The following is a 20,884-nucleotide window of genomic DNA, read 5'->3' as shown; positions in this document are numbered from 1 at the left end:
CATAGTGTAGGTAGGCACAATCCAGCCATACCTGCGAAGGTTGTCTGCAATCTCATACTCATCGTGTTCGCTCTTGTCCTTGAGAGAGAATGCCACCACTGGCACGCCCACCTCCTTTAACAAAATATCAAACCTCCCAGTCTTGAGAATCCCGTCACACAACATCTTGGCATTAGAACGGCAATTGTCCATTATACTCTTGTAACCCTCAAACTCTAGACGGATGAGCTAATAGTACTGTGCAATGATTTGGCTAGCTACTTTGGAGAAATTGAGAGTGAAGGTGAGCTGGTCTTCCCCAAGGTAGTTCACGTGGAAGATGAGCTCCTTTGGCAGGTCTTTCTTGCTCTTCCATATTACCCACCCAATTTCGAGTTTTCCCCGATTCGAATACACTGCGCCTCCTTTTTTTTTAGCTTATTAATCGGAAATTTCCTCTTTTGCATGCCACGCAAGCTGCCACCTTGCGTCTGCGCTAAGGTGCAGCTGAAGTCCTCTCTGATCACCACCCTCAGTAGAATCACATGCTGTGCATCCGGAGCCATAGTGTAGGCAGGCACAATCCAGCCATACCTGCGAAGGTTGTCTGCAATCTCATACTCATCGTGTTCGCTCTTGTCCTTGAGAGAGAATGCCACCACTGGCACGCCCACCTCCTTTAACAAAATATCAAACCTCCCAGTCTTGAGAATCCCGTCACACAACATCTTGGCATTGGAACGGCAATTGTCCATTATACTCTTGTAACCCTCAAACTCTAGACGGATGAGCTAATAGTACTGTGCAATGATTTGGCTAGCTCCTTTGGAGAAATTGAGAGTGAAGGTGAGCTGGTCTTCCCCAAGGTAGTTCACGTGGAAGATGAGCTCCTCTGGCAAGTCTTTCTTGCTCTTCCATATTACCCACCCAATCCCTACGTACACGAGGCCATACTTGTGACCACTCACATCGATCCTCCTCACACATGGTAACCTGAAATCCCACTCTATCTCCGGGTACAAAAATGGTACCACAAAACCACCGCTGGCTGCATCCACATGAATTGGAGTGTCCCATCCTGTTTCCTTGTTCTTTTTCTCAAGCAGATCATTCAAACGCTTCACATCTTCAAACTCCGCATTGTATGTGGAACCTAGAATCGTGCACACACAGATGGTGTTCTCATTCACTAGCTGGACTGCCTTCTCAGGATCCATCACATAGTATCCATCTCTCAGCCTTGTTCTTAATTCTGGGTGGTGGAAATGAAAGCCACCACCCAAGACCTTTCCCTCCATTAGCTTCATCATTGCCTTATTAATGCCTAGGCCAACCCCCAGCCTCCAACAGTGCATCTCATTATACAAAACCAGAGCCTCCTTGTTTTGCTCATTCTGAGTAAGAACAAAAATCATGGCATTCCAAGACACGATATCTCAAAAGGGCATTCTTCAAAACCAATCCTTACATCATAAATGCTCTCACATTTCCATACATGTTGAGAAGGGTGTTTCCTACTACAAGGTCTACCATAAGCATAAAACTCCATAACTCACACCACACTCATGTACAGAGGCTTCGAGACCTGGCTCAGCCTCAGCTCGTCTTATTGAACCTCATTTAGAATATGAACATATGTACTTAGGCATCATATAATGACTCAAGTCATGACACTTAATCCCATGCATCTGGATTTGCATTTAATGGCCTCATATGCATGGTTTTACACCATAGATGTGCCATGGCACGACACCCACCCCCTCTAAACCTGCACATCCTCTGGTATGTGCCAAATCATCATCAAGATCCACATATATCTAGATGTCGTCTTCATCTTCTACATTATCAGGGAGATCATCCTCTTCCTCTTCAGCCATATCCATGCTATCACTATCAAGCCTCTCATCCTGAGTCTCTTGTGAATCAAAAGGATCACTGTCATGCCTTCTTTTAAACATCTTGATCCTTTTGCCTGCTACAAGATTCTTTATCTTTGTTCCATCAAGCTCACACAGGGTATACGTGGCATTTCCATGCACATGTTTGACAATGTAAGGGCCAAACCATCTTTTTGCAAACTTTCTTTGAACAGTGAACTGGTTGTTAAGGCTACTATCATACATTAGGACCCAATCACCTTCTTCAATAGGTTTTGGCCGGAGTCTGTGTCTTCTATCAAATCTTTCTTTATTTTTCAACCTTGCATCTTTCAAACGAGCTTTAGCAAGCTCTACATCTTCAGGCCTCCTCTCCAGCTGCCTTATTCGCAATGCAAGGAGGTCTTCCCTGTTCAATCCTTCCACCCAGGGTAATACATTCCAAGTTGGAACTACTTCAACTGGCATTACTGGCTTCTGACCATATATTAATTCTACAGGCATGTATCCTGTCACTGAGCTATGAGTTGTACGGTCAGCCCACAAAGCATATGGTAGCAACCTTGGCCACTCTCGTACTCTTCCTTTGCATGCCTTAGCCAAAGCTTTAATGATTGGAGTATGTCCTCGCTCACTTTTACCATTGCCCTCAGGGTTGTAAGCACATGCTAGGGCCAATTTGATGCCAATTCTAGAGAAGAATTCCTTTGCTTCTTCAACATCTAGCTCACCTCTGTCAGCTGTTATTTTGCCAACACAACCATACCGGCAAATCACATCTTCCAAGAGAAATTTGCATACTATTTCTGTACTCTTTGTTCTAAGAGCACGCCCTTCCACCTGATTTGTCAAATCTTCTCTTGCAAGTGCTATATACTGCATCTGCCAAATTCCCAAAGGCATTGTAACTAGATCCACTACCCATTTGTAGTGCATGGCAGGTGGGTAGGTTGGTTGCAAGCCATCACGATGTCGCACATTTCAGTACATTTGACATACCATGCATGTTTCCACATATTGGGAAATATCCTTGTACATTCCTTTCCACCAATATCTTTCCTTTATTTTGGTAAAGGTGGCCCACACACTTCGATGTCCAGCCCAGAGACTCTCATGGAATTCTTTCATGAGCTCCCCTTGAGTTTCTTTATCACATATGACTCTCTGTGGCATAGCATTCCTCTGCTTAGGATGCTTCCACAGGTACCCATCCTTTAGAAAATACCCATATGCTTTTCTGCAGATCCTCTTAAATTCTGAGTCAGACCAATTTTTCTGTCTTGTCAAAGTACTCAAGTATTGACCAATAAGCAACCAATCTCCTTCATACATTTCCTCACTAAAAGACTCAAGTGCATTTGATAAGCAAGTATGGTCCCCTTTTGCATATGCAGTAGTATAGAATCTTGTACCTACATCATCAATGTCACTAATCATCCCTTCTTCATCTTCATACCTGGCTCTTGATAGCATATCTGCAAAACTGGGTTATCTTTTCCTGCAATATGCTCAAACTCAGGATTTAGTGACTTGATATAGGCAATCCACCTAAGCATAGTGATATCTGGAGTGGTGCAGCTTGCAATCATCCCAAGGAGTGGCAAGCAATCAGTTTTCACAAGTACAGATGCCCCAATAAGATATTCTTTTTCACATTTTAGAGCAGTGACTATTCCCCATAACTCCCTCTTGATCTGCGGATATTTTTGCTGACGAATGCTTAATACCTTTGCTCCAAATCTGATTACATATCTGTGATCATCCTCATCATCTTGCCCTACTGCCCATCCTATCCCAGTAGGACTAGTATCAACTGTAACAAACACAGGCCTGCCACACTCATAATCTGCCTTCCTTAGAGTAGGTGATGATTGGAGCAGATATTTCAGCTTCCGCATAGCTTTAGTATGTGCTGCACTCCACAAAATTTTTTGATTTTTCCTCAAAAGTTGATAAAGAGGATCTGCTACATGTGCATAATGCGGGATCCATATAACATAAAAGATACATGCACCAAGAAATCTCCTCAGCTCTGTAACATTAATGCATATCTCTTTCATTCTTTGTATTGCATCTATCTTGGCTGGACAAGGTCGGCGTCCACTAGTACTACAAAGATGCCCCACTATTAGCACTTCACCAACCCCAAATACTGATTTCAGTCCAGATAAAGTAAGATTCACCTCTTCAAGCCTGGATAGAATCATATCAAAATCCTTTATATGATTCACCACAAACTTGCAGCACCCCTTCGAATCCAAATCCCCATCTTTGTCTTTCTCATCACAGCCTTTTATTGGCACATCATCCAGAAAAGGCATTGTTATTTGTGGTATGAAGTATCACAAGACTTTATTCATTCCATTCATCATATGCGCCACTGAGTTGGTGGCTCCCTGTGGTAAGGTACACATCCTTACCAATCCCAAAGGAGTTTTCATTGTGGTCAAGTCCCTGCTTTGTATATCTAGCTGAAACTGATCATATCCCGAATACAGATCACCCATAGAGTATATAGCTTTCCCTGCAAATGCTTCTGCAAACTTGTCCACAATCGGGGACCTGCTCCCACATTCCTGATTGTGACCTTGTTTACAGGTTGCATGGCTTGAATGAAGCGCAATGTTCCATTTTTCTTTGGCACGGTAAACCATCTGTTGGAATATGGAGCGCATGATGGCTCCAAAATTCCCATCTTGATCTTTTCTTTTAGTAATTCCATCAGCTTTGGCAAGAGAGCCTTTGGTACTGGAATCTCGGCCGCCGCAGGTTCCAGGGCACATGTGGAACAGTGAAGATCACCATTGGTGATATTATGCTTGGATCAACACAGCCTATCTCATGCGGCTGAAAAGCAAAGGCCTTCCCATGTTTTACAAGCATCTCCTCAAAGCATTCCCTTTCAACTGGCAACAGAAAATCCTTTTCACCAATCTTCAGCTGTTTTAGGGTTTCCTGTGTAAACTTATGCCCAATTTTCTTCGGATCTCTGAGATTCGGTTGCATAGAGGCTTCATCTAATTTCTCCTTGCTTCCTGGTGGCAAGGGCAAGGCAACTGGTTTCACCTTCTTTGCAACCGTTTTATACTTTGTATCAACATGAGCATCCATCTCACAATTCATGTTTTTACATTCCATCCCTTCAAATTCCCGGATTATATCATACATCCCCATAGATGACACCTCTATCATCTCATTTCCACCCTGTAAGCATGCTCTTTCCATAGCAAAAAGTACACCCATAGTATCCACAAATGACACCTCATCAAGCACCCCTGAAATAAACTCATTCTTCTCCAAAAGACCACACTGCTCAAGACTTTTTTGTTTATTTTGTACATGTCGACGCATGCCACGCTTCAAATCCTTGCTTTTTACAAAGACCAGTGACCCATAGCTAGAAAATCCCTGAAAATTTGCTGAAAAAGTTATTTACATTGATTGAGTCCTGCGAGAACTCATTTTCCCTTGTACCATTGGAATCTCGCTTTACAATGGCACCTGGCCAAAATCCCTCATCTCCCTGTAGTTCATGAATTCTCTGTTTATCTTTGGGAGTGACTGTGCTCAAAGAGACTCACGGTTCCTTTCATGGTTAATGCAAACTGTCAAAAACTGAACAGCTTTCTTGCCATCTTTACTCCTTATTCTTGCATATGCTGAGCCATCATCCAAAACTTTTTTTTCCATCCTCACAGCTGTAATGTAGGGTTGCCCAAGGATAAGGGGATACGATGACATCTCCTGAACAAAGAAGTTTTGATCATCTTTCACATCCCCTATAGTTACCCTTACATTTGGACAGGCTGCATAGAGCTCTCCAGATGAGTTATTAGCTGCTTTAATCATCCACCCATGATCTACATCCATTGGCCACTTACATTTGTTGTAGAGATTTTTAGCCATAAGATATATTTCAGACCCATGGTCGATTAGAGTGACATACGGCTCTTCCAAGTCACCTATCTTGACAAGGGTTTCAGTGGTGGCCCTTGCCCAATGGCTCCTGGAGTAATGACTCTTTGTAAGAACTTCTTTTTCATCATCCTCATCCACAAAGCGCACTTGTCGTGCCCCTTCAGCAGAATGATTACATTCCACCACATTCTCTCTCTCTTCCTTTTGTTGTACCTGTACTCCATGAGTCTTGAAAGTGCTTGCCTCCCCTTGTGATGGAATAGATTCAATTATGGACTGCCTTTTCCTTCGTATAATATCAATTATCTCATCATGGAATTCTTTCTTTGCAATCCCCAAGACTTCCCCTAGTGTAAATTCCACCCCGCTATTTCGAATCCTCTCTTCAAGCACCTTTTTGAGATCTATTGCGGCTTCAATATCAGATTGAAGCTTGTAGAGTGGACTTTTTCCTTTACCATTCTCCTTCTCATGCTTCATTTTTGCTGGCACTTCTTCCATTGATACTTCCTGTGGAGGTCTGCTATGCGGTGGAGGCATATGTGATGGCCCAGGATCCTTCTTTTCACTACCACGAGTGACCCTTTTTTATGGCCCTCCTTCCTCATTTTCCCTCTTACGCTTTTCCTCTACCTGTGCCTCATTATTCTGGCATTTTGCAATGTAGGCATGAACAGATAAAGAATCCACAGGCTCTTCCCAGCCAGTCTCAAGACGTATACAGTCACCTGCCTCATGCAAAGTCTGCTTAGACACTTTCTTTGACGTAATTAGTTCCATTGTTGATGGCCAAAAATCTTCATTCTCATAATCTTCATCATTCTCAGATTCCTGCTTTGATTGGCCAACCTTAGCCCATAGGTTGTTGCCTCAACCATAGAGATGGCATGGCTAGCAACCATATCCTCAACCAGCTTTTTCATCCCTCCTTTCCCAAAGTTTGTGCTTAATGGAAGACCAGTCTTTGTAAGGTGGATTTTCCCATCTTTGAAAAACACAAGTTGATTTCTGAGGGCTTCCTTATAGCTAGCACAGTCTTTCTTTGCATGTTCTGGGTCATCACACCATATACATCTGAATGTAAACCCTTCTTTGTTTTGAGGCCTTTGCATAGAAGCCTGCCCTAATGGTAGCCCTTTTTCTTCAATCCTAGACATCTTCAGTTTTAGGTCTCGCATGCCCTTAATAAGCTCATCCATTGACCCTTCTACCTTTGGGATTGCAGCAGCTGGTTTTGGTAGATTCTCAGGGGTAACAGCAGTTATAGGAGTTGCCGAGCTCATCACCATTTTATCCCTCCTTCGTCGCTGCCGCTTTGCTAGCATGGTGACCACATCCTCGACATCATTCCAATCATTCTTTAGCCCCTGCTCTGTATCCTTATCCTCAAGGAGAATTTCTAGTTTTTCTTGGAGATCTTTCCGAGCTGCTTGTAAGAAGAGCTCTGTTTTTTCCCTGTCCAAGGTTGTGCGCTCAATCCTTGACAGCTGGGCATAACGCTTCTCAAACTCTCTTAGCAACTCTGTGGGGCAGAAATTCCCATTTTGGGTTTTGTGACCCATTCCAAGAAAGTTTGTTTGGTCACCCGCTCGGAATCCTCTATGAAATAATCATTCTTCAAAGCAAGCTTGAACTCCTCCCAATTTCTACCACCATGTGCTGCCTGTAATCCTCTTATGCGCTCTCTTATTTCAGGAACACATACCAACTCAAAGCTTCAAACCATATCCTCCTCAGTCACCCTATTTAGCTCCATTTCCTTTGTGTAATTGCGCAGGTACTTTGTGATGTCCTTACCATCAAATTGATCCACCTTTTTCACAATTGATTGCAGTGCTTTAGTCGTGGAAATTTTCCCCCTCTCAGCAGCTTGCTACTATTGCATATACATAGTAAACATCTGAAACATTTGCATAACCCCGGGGTCAAAATGAACCCCCTGTCCCTCAGGATTCTCAGCCATAGCTTCCCTGTGTATTTCACCAAACTCTCACCCCAGCAATTTCACGTCGGGTTCACCAAAGCTGTCGTGATGTGGGCGGTGTCGCTGGGAAAGTGCGAGACTTTTGGCTATGAGAGTTGCTTCAAATTCCAGCAAGAAAACACAAACACATAGATCTTCAAGGAGCATAAGACATCTCCATCTTTGATGAAATATACATGTGCCAATTCACTTCAATACATCCCCAAATTCAGCTTGATGATTGCACATAAATTGTGTGCCAAGAGCATGACCAGTTCCAAGCATAGATCTCGTGACTCTTTTTCCAAATGCCTCGAACCAATCACATGTAGGCATAACACATTCTACAAATGATTTCCATATACATGTGACCATTCACATCACATATTTCATATATTGCCAACTCCATCATTTCAAGATATCTCTTGATTTCATGAAAACCTGCTTTTCAGATTCCAACAACTCACAAAGCAAAGATGACATATGGCATATGTACAACATATTCATGTGATTTTAGAAAACTCCATGTCTAGCAATCCGAAATCCAACCGAGTAGAAAATAAAATCCAAATTCCACGAATCTTTGTATTTTGATGCTTTCTTATTTCAAGACTCTCCAAAACAACAAAAAAAAACTACCCAAAGCCTTCCCCAAAAGCTTTAAAGGGGTAGTGTATTTATCCCAGGACTATACGATTTTTTGGAAATTGTAAGTAACAAAAACAACCAGAATTCTTATCTTTGAGTAAAAAAAAAGAAGCAAATGCTCAAATTTTTGCTTTTTCCTTACTTCGCTTCACTGCAGTATGCACCCAAACCAGTATTCATCATGTATAGTAGGATTTTTGAAGATCATCTCCCTCAATAGCACTTCATTTCTCCTTTAATTCTAACCCCAAGATGCCCTTTACAGTAGCCGTCTTCAAAATTTTTGAATCACTGGTCAATTTCTGCTCTGGTTCCCATTTTCCTGCACACACTTGATATGCGCCGTTTTTCTGGTTTTTCTCTCTTTCCCCGCAAGAGATTCGGGCTCCTTCGCCTTTTGCAGCCAAAATTTCAAGTTTCCCCCGATTGGAATACACTGCGCCTCCTTTTTTTTAGCTTATTAATCGGAAATTTCCTCTTTTACATGCCACGCAAGCTGCCACCTTGAGTCTGTGCCGCTAAGGTGCAGCTGAAGTCCTCTCTGATCACCACCCTCAGTAGACTCACATGCTGTGCATCCGGATCCATAGTGTAGGCAGGCACAATCCAGCCATACCTGCGAAGGTTGTCTGCAATCTCATACTCATCGTGTTCGCTCTTGTCCTTGAGAGAGAATGCCACCACTGGCACGCCCACCTCCTTTAACAAAATATCAAACCTCCCAGTCTTGAGAATCCCGTCACACAACATCTTGGCATTGGAACGGCAATTGTCCATTATACTCTTGTAACCCTCAAACTCTAGACGGATGAGCTAATAGTACTGTGCAATGATTTGGCTAGCTCCTTTGGAGAAATTGAGAGTGAAGGTGAGCTGGTCTGCCCCAAGGTAGTTCACGTGGAAGATGAGCTCCTCTGGCAAGTCTTTCTTGCTCTTCCATATTACCCACCCAATCCCTACGTACACGAGGCCATACTTGTGACCACTCACATCGATGCTCCTCACACATGGTAACCTAAAATCCCACTCTATCTCCGGGTACAAAAATGGTACCACAAAACCACCGCTGGCTGCATCCACATGAATTGGAGTGTCCCATCCTGTTTCCTTGTTCTTTTTCTCAAGCAGATCATTCAAACGCTTCACATCTTCAAACTCCCCATTGTATGTGGAACCTAGAATGGTGCACACACAGATGGTGTTCTCATTCACTAGCTGGACTGCCTTCTCAGGATCCATCACATAGTATCCATCTCTCAGCCTTGTTCTTAATTCTGGGTAGTGGAAATGAAAGCCACCACCCAAGACCTTTCCCTCCATTAGCTTCATCATTGCCTTATTAATGCCCAGGCCAACCCCCAGCCTCCAACAGTGCATCTCATCATACAAAACCAGAGCCTCCTTGTTTTGCTCATTCTGAGTAAGAACAGAAATCATGGCATTCCAAGACACGATATCTCAAAAGGGCATTCTTCAAAACCAATCCTTACATCATACATGCTCTCACATTTCCATACATGTTGAGAAGGGTGTTCCCTACTACAAGGTCTACCATAAGCATAAAACTCCATAACTCACACCACACTCATGTACAAAGGCTTCGAGACCTGGCTCAGCCTCAGCTCGTCTTATTGAACCTCATTTACAATATGAACATATGTACTTAGGCATCATATAATGACTCAAGTCATGACACTTAATCCCATGCATCTGGATTTGCATTTAATGGCCTCATATGCATGGTTTCACACCATAGACGTGCCATGGCACGACAACGGGCAGTCACTCCACGACCTCTACCACGTCCACCACTACCTCGTCCAGCCTGGCGGTTATTAGGAATCCCACGACCTTGAACTACCCGGCCACCTTGTGGAGCAGCAATGACACTAGGATTGAGAGAGGGTCTTGCAAGTTTGGGGCATTCATTCCGGAAGTGGCCAGCTTCATTGCAATAAAAGCACCTTTGGTCCCCATAGGATTCTGAAGTGGAATTAGCATAACTGCGGGGGATAAAATTATTGGGGTACTGACCAATAGTGTTGTGGCGGAAATTCGATTGGTAATTCCTCTGAAGTCGCCCCCTTGGGTTAGACTCAGGATAGACTCTCTTCTTTGCTTGACCACTCTTTACTTCTTTAGCCAGAGGTTTGGCTCGGGTAAGAGCATCTTGCAAGGTAGTTGGCCTCATTGCTTCAAGGCAAGAATCCAAAGGTTCATTCAGCCCTTGGCAAAATCGGGCCACTTGTTGAGTGATCGACATAGGTGGAGCATATTTGCCAAGTGTGACAAATTTTGAGTAGTATTCCTCCAAGGTTAAGCTAAGCTGCTTGAGGCTGAAGAACTCATTCATCTTAATAGATTCATGAGATGGGGGAAGATAACGGTCCTTCACAGCTTGCTTAATGTCACTCCAGGTTTGGGTATCTTCAGTGACGCCCTTATCTCGGCACCATTGCTTCCACCAAAGTTTGGCGTCCCCGGTAAGATGGAATCTGGCAAGCATGGATTGATTCCCAATTCCTGTACCAGCAGCCGAAAAGTAATCGTCCATGGCTTCTATCCAAACTTCTGCATCCCTTTCAATCTTTGAACCTACCCCATTAAATGAGGGAGGTTGCATTTGTTTGAGGAGAAGCTTCTTCTCCTGTGTATCTGTATATAATGCATTGGGAGCAAGAAGTTGACGATCCTGGTTATCAATATGAAGCCAAATTTAGAATCATGTCACTTAGGCGGTTTAATACACATAAGACAATGAGTGTGAAAATCAAAACCTTTTATTCCCAGCTTTATTATTTACAAGTGAACCAAGCCATTTACAAGGATTGGACTAAATCCAATCTTATTTATTTACATGGTAGTCCTCTAGGGAACCTAATAAAGATCTGCGGTGGTAGCATTGAAAAAGTAGGGGGTTCTCCCATGGTTTCAAGAACTCGATAAGCCTCTGGTAGGGGAGGTAAACCTCGTCTAGAAAGATGGGTAACGGCTACTCTATCAGGGGATACAACTTGAGTCACCCTATCATAAACCCATCGATTCTGCAACATGCGATTCCCATCGATAGTGACATAGGTGTTACAAGGAGTGCCAATAAACCAGAACAGGCGAACCATCCGCAACATCTCGGCATATCGGATCTGCCTCAAGTCGTTGGTGAGATTGCCGACGTGCTCAGCTCGAATGATGAAATAGGTAGATCGACGATGCCAATGCTCAGCTCTGTTCCATCCCCTATGCGAGTGTAATGAGGAAGGGTTAGCTTGTCTACAATGTGCATCATAGTGTCACGGAACTCAAATTCGGAAGAGCGACAAGCAGTCATGTACATGCATTGGAATACCAGGAAGCAAGAATAGGGATCCATCTCGTCCTCTTGCGTCCAGCCGTAACTAGATTAGTTTAACAAGAATTCCTAGAGCAACAAGAGAATACAATATGAAATCTCCCAAGTCTAAACCTGCTCTGATACCACATGTAAGGACCCCAAGGGCGGGGGAATCCTTTTGATAGGCGGTTAAGTCTCGTGTTATTGTCCGATTGACGACACCTCGATCTCGTAGAAATACGAGGTTACGAGCAAACGAAGGGACCTAACTCTATCTCGCAGGGGAAGCATAGTCATCCTAAAGGAAATTCTAATCCCCAGCACGGAATGTGCGTGGAGATGGAACAAGACCCACACTTGGTTCAAGGAAGCCAATGCCTTTTTCCCCTTGTATTTCATGAGGCACGACCGCTGGCTCGGTCCCCTAAAACAAGTCTTGTTCGGGACTCTACTATTTCCTAAGTATCGTAAGTTACGACTAGTAGAAAGCTACCCGACTGATCGGGTCCACCCATCCTTAGAATGGTACCGTCAGGGCATCCATTCTCCCACTTTCCACACACTCACCCGTTCAATTGTTTTCTAATTAAGTCCTACCACACTTTGAAACACTTAAAAACAAATTCCTTTGTTAATTAATTACACTTGATTCCTTAAAAGAAATCTTCCTTAGCACAACATTGAAATCAACAAACATACTTACAGTGAAAAATATTTACAAAGACCCTGGAACCGGGCCGATATTCCAATCCAAACTTTCATGTCCAAACCATAACCATAACCATAACCACAATCCAATCACAACCACAACCACAACCACAACCACAACCACAACCACAACCACACTGATGATCTAGAACTCGATCTTCCAGCCTCAACCAGCTGGGTAAACCTCACGGACCATCTCCCCTCGTCGTCAGCCAACCGATGAGGGCCAAGCCGTCCTGTCACCCCCTCAGGTACTGCCGCTTGTACCAAACCCTCTCGTCCTTCGGAGGGGACGTCTCCTCATGAGGTGGGCGTTAAGTCACCGCACTAGCCTGAACCCACAGAACTAGGCAGCATATATACATCACCCTGGTGGTGAAATCCAATTCCCAGTGGCATAGGAGGGGACTACCCTGGGCCGACTCCCGGCCTCGCTATATCCTCCGCCCGGCTACACAGGCAAGTACGGAGTTAGCTAAGGGGGGGGAGAAGCTGTACGTGCATGTTAGCAATAACCAGTAGTATATCCAATAAAAAGAGACATAGCCTTTATTTAATGAATTCACACACTAACAAAAACCATCGTTTCGGAAAGACAAAAAAAGCAAGATTATTTTCTTATAACTTTACTTAAGAGAAATCATAAGGTACTTTAGGCCATCTATACTAGGGATTTAACCTTGGTTCCTTTCCTATTATTTTGAATCTTTGCATTAAGCTTCATAAGAGAGAATTTTACTTAAACTTATTAAATGACCAACCTGGTTATCGTTTTCGTGCCTATTCGCTTCAAGAGGGGCAAAGTCGATTGTAGGGACACGATTCGCTTCATTCCCTCCTTGGGCAGCGCGTGGTTCTTCATTTCGGCGACGTTTCGACGCCATAGGAGCACTAGAGTTTAAAGAGGATAGAGAGAGAACGGGGTGAATATAAGAGGTTGGGAACTTGGAGAGAAAAGAGAGAATTCTACTGGTTTAAATGGATTCGAAAACGGAGTCCGTTTGGGGTAGGAAAAGCTTGTTGGGCTTATGGGTAGGAAAGACCTCTCAGCCTAAGTTTAAGTCGCCGCATATGGGGGGGGGAATTTGAGAGGTGTCCTTAACTTGGAGAGCTCTTGAGAAGAGTGTACGTCTAGGGAGGCCTAGGGAAGAGTAAGGCAAGGGTTGGAGAACAAGCACACGTTAAGTCTATTCACACGGGGGGGAGAAGAGTGTAGGACATGTCCTAGAGCTTGAGGGAGGGCTTGCGCCTCGGGCCTTGCTGGTGGGGGCTTGTATGGAGAAGGGGGCTGGGAGTTTTATAGGTGCTGGAGGGTGGACGTCCGGGTGCGGGAAGGCGACACCTGGGTGGTGTAGGTGTCCGGGAGAGAGTGTGGGCGTGAGACACCTGGGGGTGGAGGTGTCTCGAAGAGAGAGAAAGTGTGACACATGGGGGTGGAGGTGTCCCCAAGAGAGAGAGAGCGCGACACCTGTGGATAGAGGGTTCTGGGAGGAGGGGGTACGTGTAGGGGTGTGCTGGAGGGTGCGTCTAGGTCGTGTACACACTTGGGTGTCCCGGGTGGATTGTCGGTCGTTTCACAGGCGCCGCCCGTGTGGTGGGGCCCACGCCGGCCGCCCGCCGTCGTCGGGGGGGGTCAAAATTTTTTTTTGACGAAAATGTCCGGCCTTGCCCCGTGACCATGGGGGCCTGTTCCATTCATTGATTAGATGCCTGGATAGTTACTATTTTAGGTCGGAAGTTTGCAGATTAAAGGCTTAAAAGCTTACTTAAACCCATTTCGGGTACCTGTTTTTAGTTCAGAAAAAACTATTTTAAGCATAAAATTATGCGTAGATTCCAAATTTGGATTCAAAATTACAAATTTCTAAGCAAAAATGGCTCATTTTCCAAAAATAGAAGTTTTTTGATCGTAAAAATGACAAACTAAGTTATATTTTTCAACTCTGAAGCAAGTACACTGTTATTTACAATGGGTATGTTACATTTCTGGAGCTGTTCCTTTGCTTGTTCCAATTTGGCGTTGAGGTCATCATTATCCTTGATCTTTTATACTATTGTTTGGCTAAAGACCATGTTATTATTCTCCAAGGTGTTGTACCTTTTCTCCTGCTCCTCTGTAGCTTTTAAACTCTTCATGATGACCTCTTTGTGGGTAGTTGATTGGTTAAGCAGCTCCAGAAAGAATTGTTGATAGTCAACGGTTCTGCAGGGAGGCCATCTTGGGTAGTCTTTTGTCATCTTCCAATCTTCTCCTCTTGCTTGGACTTGATGGCTCTGGAGTTCTTTGTCTTTTACTTGCTTCCATGGGGGCCTCTGGTTCCTATATTGGGGCTACAATTGCCTCTACATCCTGTCTTTCCTCAGCTTGTATTAGCATTGCTGGTTCTGGAGTTGTCTCTATGGGCGTGTTTGCCAGACTTGTCTTTAAGAGGAGATAAGTATGTAAATATGAGTTGTTCTAGGATTGTTGGAGGAGTGATTTGTTGCCAGGGTGTTCTTGTGTTGTATGGCTGAGAATATTCTCTTTAAGTGCCTCTTGGTAAGTGCGGATTTCTGTGGGGCCACTTCCTCCTCTAGTCTTTGTGACTCAGCAAACAACATCTGTAAGCACTCCCCTCATCTTCTTATATGTTCTCTTCTTGTGATCTTTCTTCATCTGCATTATTATATCCTTGGTCTCCATCAAGATGACTTGCCCTTCTAAAATATCTTCAGCTATTAACTTGAGCTTTTTGTCTCGAGTACTAGGGAAAAGAGTTTCCAAGCCCCCTAGCTGGCTCTCATGCAAAAATTAATTAGACACACCACTTACACACCCAATATGAAATTGCCTTTTCTTAGATTCAACTATTTTCCAAAACAGTATTGCAATAAAACCATAGTGTTTCCATTCGAATCCTCTGTATTCCATTTCCAAATCCAATTTCCAACTTTTCCACTTTCCAACCATAAAATCCAATTTCAGTCATTACTTCCTCAGCATACCTATGGCATCATCGGCAACTAGAACGCTCACCACCTGCTAACTCAGGGGCCTTAGTCCATAGTACCTAGGAGTATAATCACATAAAATCCATATGGACTCTCCATTGAAGATCAGCTAGATCAATCAACAAGATCCATGTAAAAGAGCCATGAACTCATCTGTTGAAGAGCAGCAAGGCCAATCAACCAAATCCATGCCCGTGTTCAGAAAACAGCTCCAACTCATTTTTCTTCCTCATCCCACGTGTGGGTATCCTGGGCGATCGAGCACCGTATGGTTAGCACCCTCTAGGCTCCTTCACAGGTCACCTAGCGCTTCACTCGTAGGCCGCTTCCTTGGTCCCTCATCCACCGCACTACTACCGAAAGCTCACAATTTTAATTGAACCAAGGCTACTAGTCAAGACCTCGGTCGACCTTGCCACGGGAGACATCCTTCTTTGACTCTCCATCAACTGTTGCAACATTTTCACTTAGGTCCCCACGACCTCATTCGACAAGATAGTCAAAATGGTTCCCTAGTATTCTTGACTTAAAAAAATCTTTAAAAATAATTTTCACATACAAATACAGTTCCAAATAAAATTCCCATTTTTCCTCATCATTCCTCAACTTTTCACATTATTCCTCATCATTCCACATCATTTCACATCATTCCTCGTCTCACATCATTCCTCGTCTCACATCATTCCACACATCCATCCATATCATTTTACATCTATCCACATCACTCTACATCTTTCCATACATCAATCCACATCGATCCATATCACTCCACATCTTCATTCACATCAATTCACACATCGATCCATATCACTCCACATCAATTCACATCCATTCACATCATCTCACATTAATTCACATCCATTCACATCATCTCACATTAATTCACATCCATTAACATCATCATACATCATTTCCACATTCATTCACATCATCCCACATCGTTTCCACATTTTTTCACATCATCCACACATTCCACATCCTTCCACACATTAATCCACACATCACCCACATCAATTCAAATTTCTATGAACAAGATGGTATCTTTTCACTTTAAAGTTGAGCAAACAAGGTTTGATTATTAACTTTCCTTGATCTAGTCATCATCAAAATCTTTATTAAATAATCAACCAGGTTAAAAGTACAGTTACTCTACTTCTCATACTGCTAGAACTTTCGAAGTATTGACCATTACTTGGCTCAGTTAAAGACAACTTTCCTCAACTCAATTCAATTAAGTCTAAGTTCCCATTCACTTTTGGATCCTTGATCCTTTCAAGAATTCCATATTCCTTTCCCAGGGAATCTAGGAATAAGTCAGTCATCATAAGTATTTACATTCATCCAACTAAGCGTGTTTCTGGTCTTTTTCTCGGAAGTATTTTTTCCCGTTCATAAGGTACTCAAGATTCCATTTCTCGAGAATCTCAATGTATAGTTCATTTTTTTGAAAGTTAAATATGTTCGTGATTCCTGTTTCTGATTAAAATTTATCAATGATTTCTGGATGCATTCTTATGAATATTTTCCCATTGTTTTCTCAAATTTTCCATAATAAATTATAATGAATATTCTTCTTTTGAATAAAAGATTTATGCATATGACCTCATGGGATTTACAAAATTAATTATACCCATATTTCCTTTTTCAGTATAAAATATTTGTGCATCCAACTAATTCATTTTTCTCTAAATGAATCCTTTCGATAATTTGAATAAATCTGAAAAATTGTGCATAACCTTTTTTATTTTTCTGACAATTGAATAATGATCAAAACTCCACTTTTAGCATACAATCTATTATGTATAAATTTATTCTCTAATGATATAAAATTTTCCATAGCTTCCCCACATTTTCTAAGAAATGATAATACTCAAAATTCCACTTTTGATATAAAAGTTATTTATGCATAAATTCCATTTTCTAATGATAAAGATTTCACCATAACTTCTCCATATTTTCTATGGACATGAGAATGCTTAAAATTTAACTTTTAGCATAAAAAATAATTATGCATAAAATTAATTTTTTTAATGATCAAAATTCTACCAAAGTTTCTCCGCATTTTCTATGAAATGATAATACTCAAAGTTCCTCTTTTAGAATAAAAATTATTTATGCATAACTTTCATTTTCTAATAATAAACTTTTGCCATAAATTTCTTGCATTTTCTATGAATTGAAAATGCTTAAAATAACACTTTTAATAGAAAGATTAGTTTATGCATAAACCTAAGCTTAAACATAAAAATAATTACATTTAAGCATCTCATTTATTTAAGAAAAAATTACCCAAATATGGCTTCCATATGAAAATAATTATAATAATGTCACCACAAGCTCTCTTTCACTTTTGAATGAATAAATATGAATAATCTTATCATAAAACAAGCTTAAATGAATTAATCATCATTTTAATTAGATTAAAAATCATAAAAAAGCTTAAACTCCATCTCTAGCTTATTAGGCCTAGAGCTTTGGTTAAGAAAAAGAGATTAGGACTAAGATCTGTCCTACCAAGAAGGATTAATCCATAAAGGTGAGTTTTCTTACAAAAAGAGAGATTTACAAATCAAAACATTACATTTAAGCATAAAAGATTAGCATTAATCCATTTAAATAATATAAATAAATAAGAGCATGGTTATTAAGAAGAAACCATGGATTAAAATGCTTCCCAAGCAATAGAGGGGTTGGGAAGAAGATTACCATTTAGAAGAGAGTAAAACACCATTGTTTTAGGCTTACCCTCGGTTTTTGGCTTGATTCTTTAGGGAAATGTGAAGCCCTCAAAGAAGAAGTTGGCCACCAAGTAAAATAGGGTAATATCCAATAGAAGAAGAGGAGTAGTGAAGCCCCAAAGCTTCACAATGGAGAGGCAAGGTAGAGAGATAATAGAAATATACTAAATTAAAAATTACACTAGCATAGAGTTACTCCAATACGAAAATACAAAGGAATGGGCGTCTATTTATAGGAGAGGGAGGCCAAAAAAACCAAGTCCAACTAGAATCTAAAGGCTTCCAGCTTCAGTTTGATCCATTTTGGACAAGTTTTAGATTAGTTTGGCTCACTTTTTTATTTAGTTTGAAGGAAGAGAGAGGAGAGATGAAATATCTCTTTTTTTTAAAATTCAAAATTACCCCGTTGATGTGATTTCTAGGTGCCTCCTTCATGAGCCCCCTCCCCCCTTCGTGAGGTGTCAAAATTTTATTTTATACTAATAAATCTTAATTTTTTACTAATAAATCTCATTTTTTTACTAATAAACCCCAGTACTAGTCAACTCTTCATCTTATGTGAGAATTTACTCATTTTTGGGGGATTTTCTTTTATTCTCTGCATTTTTCTTATTCTAACACTTGGATTAACCTTGTTGACCATTTTTTAACACTATTTGGACCTTAATCAATTTTTAAAAAAATTATGTACCCCTAGGCTAAGGTGTCCAATACACATATTCAATTAATTTCTAATGCACATTGGAAAAATCATTTTAAAATTCTGTTTCAGGGGATCTCTTCCTATTGACTAGGAGAAAATACTTAGGCGTTGAGTACTAGTACGACATTGTGCTATGGTACCTTATGTACTTGATGTCTCCTCTTCTGATTCCTCATCAATGATCTGTCAATTAACCATGCAAAAAGAGGTTTGGGTTTCCCTGGGCTGCATCACATCAATGGTGGCCAACACATGCATCCAGTTTTCACTGTGAAGTCCAGAGGAGGAAGTGACGCATACATTTTCATTTCCTCTTCATCCTTGGGATCTCCCTTTGAGGGCTGGCATATCTATATGTTGCAGCCACCTAGTTATGAGGATGTGAGTCACCCTGAGCATGTTTGCAGGTTTAAGAAAGCCTTGTATGTCTTAAAACAAGCACCAAGAGCATGGTGGTCTAACAAGTTTTTTGAATATCTTGTCACTATTGGCTTTCATGTAGCCAATGCACATTTCTGGCTGTATGTGAGACACACTAATAGAGGGGTTATGCTTGTTGTCATCTATGTAGATGACTTGATCATTACGGGGGACCATCATGCAGAGATCTTTGATGTAAAGATCTTGCTTAGACAGAAGTTTGAGATGAAGGATCTGGGGGAGCTCAGATATTTCTTGGGCATTGAGGTGATTAGGTCACCACATGGTATTGGATTACTATAGAGACAGTATGGCTTGGACATGTTGTCCAAGTATGGTATGACAGGCTGTAAGCCTATCTCAGTGCCATTGGATCAAAATGGCAAGCTAAGTGCAGATTGAGGAGAGATTTTTGAGGATCCTACTATGTATAGATGCATAGTAGGAAGCTTGATCTACATGATGATCACCAGGCCAGATTTGAGCTATGCTATTGGGTTGGTGAGTCAGTTTATGTAGGTTCCTCGTCGGAAGCCACATTTGGATGCATTGAGATGTATACTGAGATATGTGAGGTCTACTTTGCATTGTGGACTATTTTATGAAACTGGGACAAAGATATATGTACATGGGTACACAGATGATGCTGATTGGGCTGGTAGTATCTCAGATAGAAGATCTACTAGTGGCTTCATGTTTTCTTTGGGGAGTGCTGCTGTGACTTGGAGCAGCAAGAAGCAGCCTACGGTTGCTCTATCCCCAGTACAGAGGCCGAATACAGAGGTGCTGCTATGGCAGCATAAGAGGTAGCTTGGTTGAGAAAGCTGCAGATTTGGGTCTATCAGTGGATAGACAAGTCATTTTCTGTGACAACATTAGCAGTATACAGTTGGCCAAGAACCCAATTTTTCATGCTCCCACGAAGCATATAGAGGTCCACTACCATTTTTTCAGAGAGAAGGTTTTGGCAAGAGGAGACGTTGACCTTGTTTATGTCAGCACACAGGATCACATCGCTGACATCTTCACCAAAGCATTGGGTACAGAGAAGCTCCGTAGATTCCGGGTTTCGCTTGGTGTACATGAGATGGAGTTGAGCTCGAGGGGAAGTTTTGAGATATCGAGCTCATCTAGTGAGGCGGTGGACACTGATGACCCACCTGGGGGGGGATAGGCCCCAAACTTCCACCACTAGCATGGTTGGTGAGATCATGGGTGACATGCTGCCAGTGGGATGACAGGCTATGTGACAGCAAACTGGCATAGTTATAGCGCTAGCTCATTTAGTTGGGTTCACACTATAGAGAACCCTAGTATGTATTTGGTTGAGTACCTTTTCATATTATGTGTACTCTTATCTTTGTATATGGTGTGTTGCGTGAAGAAGAAGAAGATTTTCAGCCTCTCACCTAGTGTGTTCTCTTTTAGGGTTTTGTGAGTGTGTGTGTGCTTGCAAGAGCTCAAGTTCTCTTCTCCCCTGCATCTTTTCACACTTGAGGGAAGGTTCTATTTTAGTTGAGGGCTTCTGAATCAGTTGGTTTAGGTCAAACTACTGAGGGAAGGTTCTCTTTTAGGGTTTTGTGAGTGTGTGTGTGCTTGCAAGAGCTC

At 42.0% G+C, this 20,884-nt stretch overlaps 2 pseudogenes; both read right to left on the bottom strand.

Moving 5' to 3' along the window:
* Positions 1–356: 356 nt before the first annotated feature.
* Positions 357–1,289, bottom strand: LOC147602882 (glutamate decarboxylase pseudogene; annotated as a pseudogene).
* Positions 1,290–1,303: 14 nt separating this feature from the next.
* Positions 1,304–9,717, bottom strand: LOC147602881 (glutamate decarboxylase pseudogene; annotated as a pseudogene).
* Positions 9,718–20,884: the final 11,167 nt, after the last annotated feature.

The sequence above is a fragment of the Cibotium barometz genome, chromosome 65 (assembly GCF_041138505.1).
Source record: "Cibotium barometz isolate CiBa-2024 chromosome 65, ASM4113850v1, whole genome shotgun sequence".
In the NCBI taxonomy this organism is placed as follows: Eukaryota; Viridiplantae; Streptophyta; class Polypodiopsida; order Cyatheales; family Cibotiaceae; genus Cibotium; species Cibotium barometz.
The sequence above is the reverse complement of the archived record's forward strand: the minus strand, read 5'-3'. Positions and strand labels throughout refer to the sequence as shown.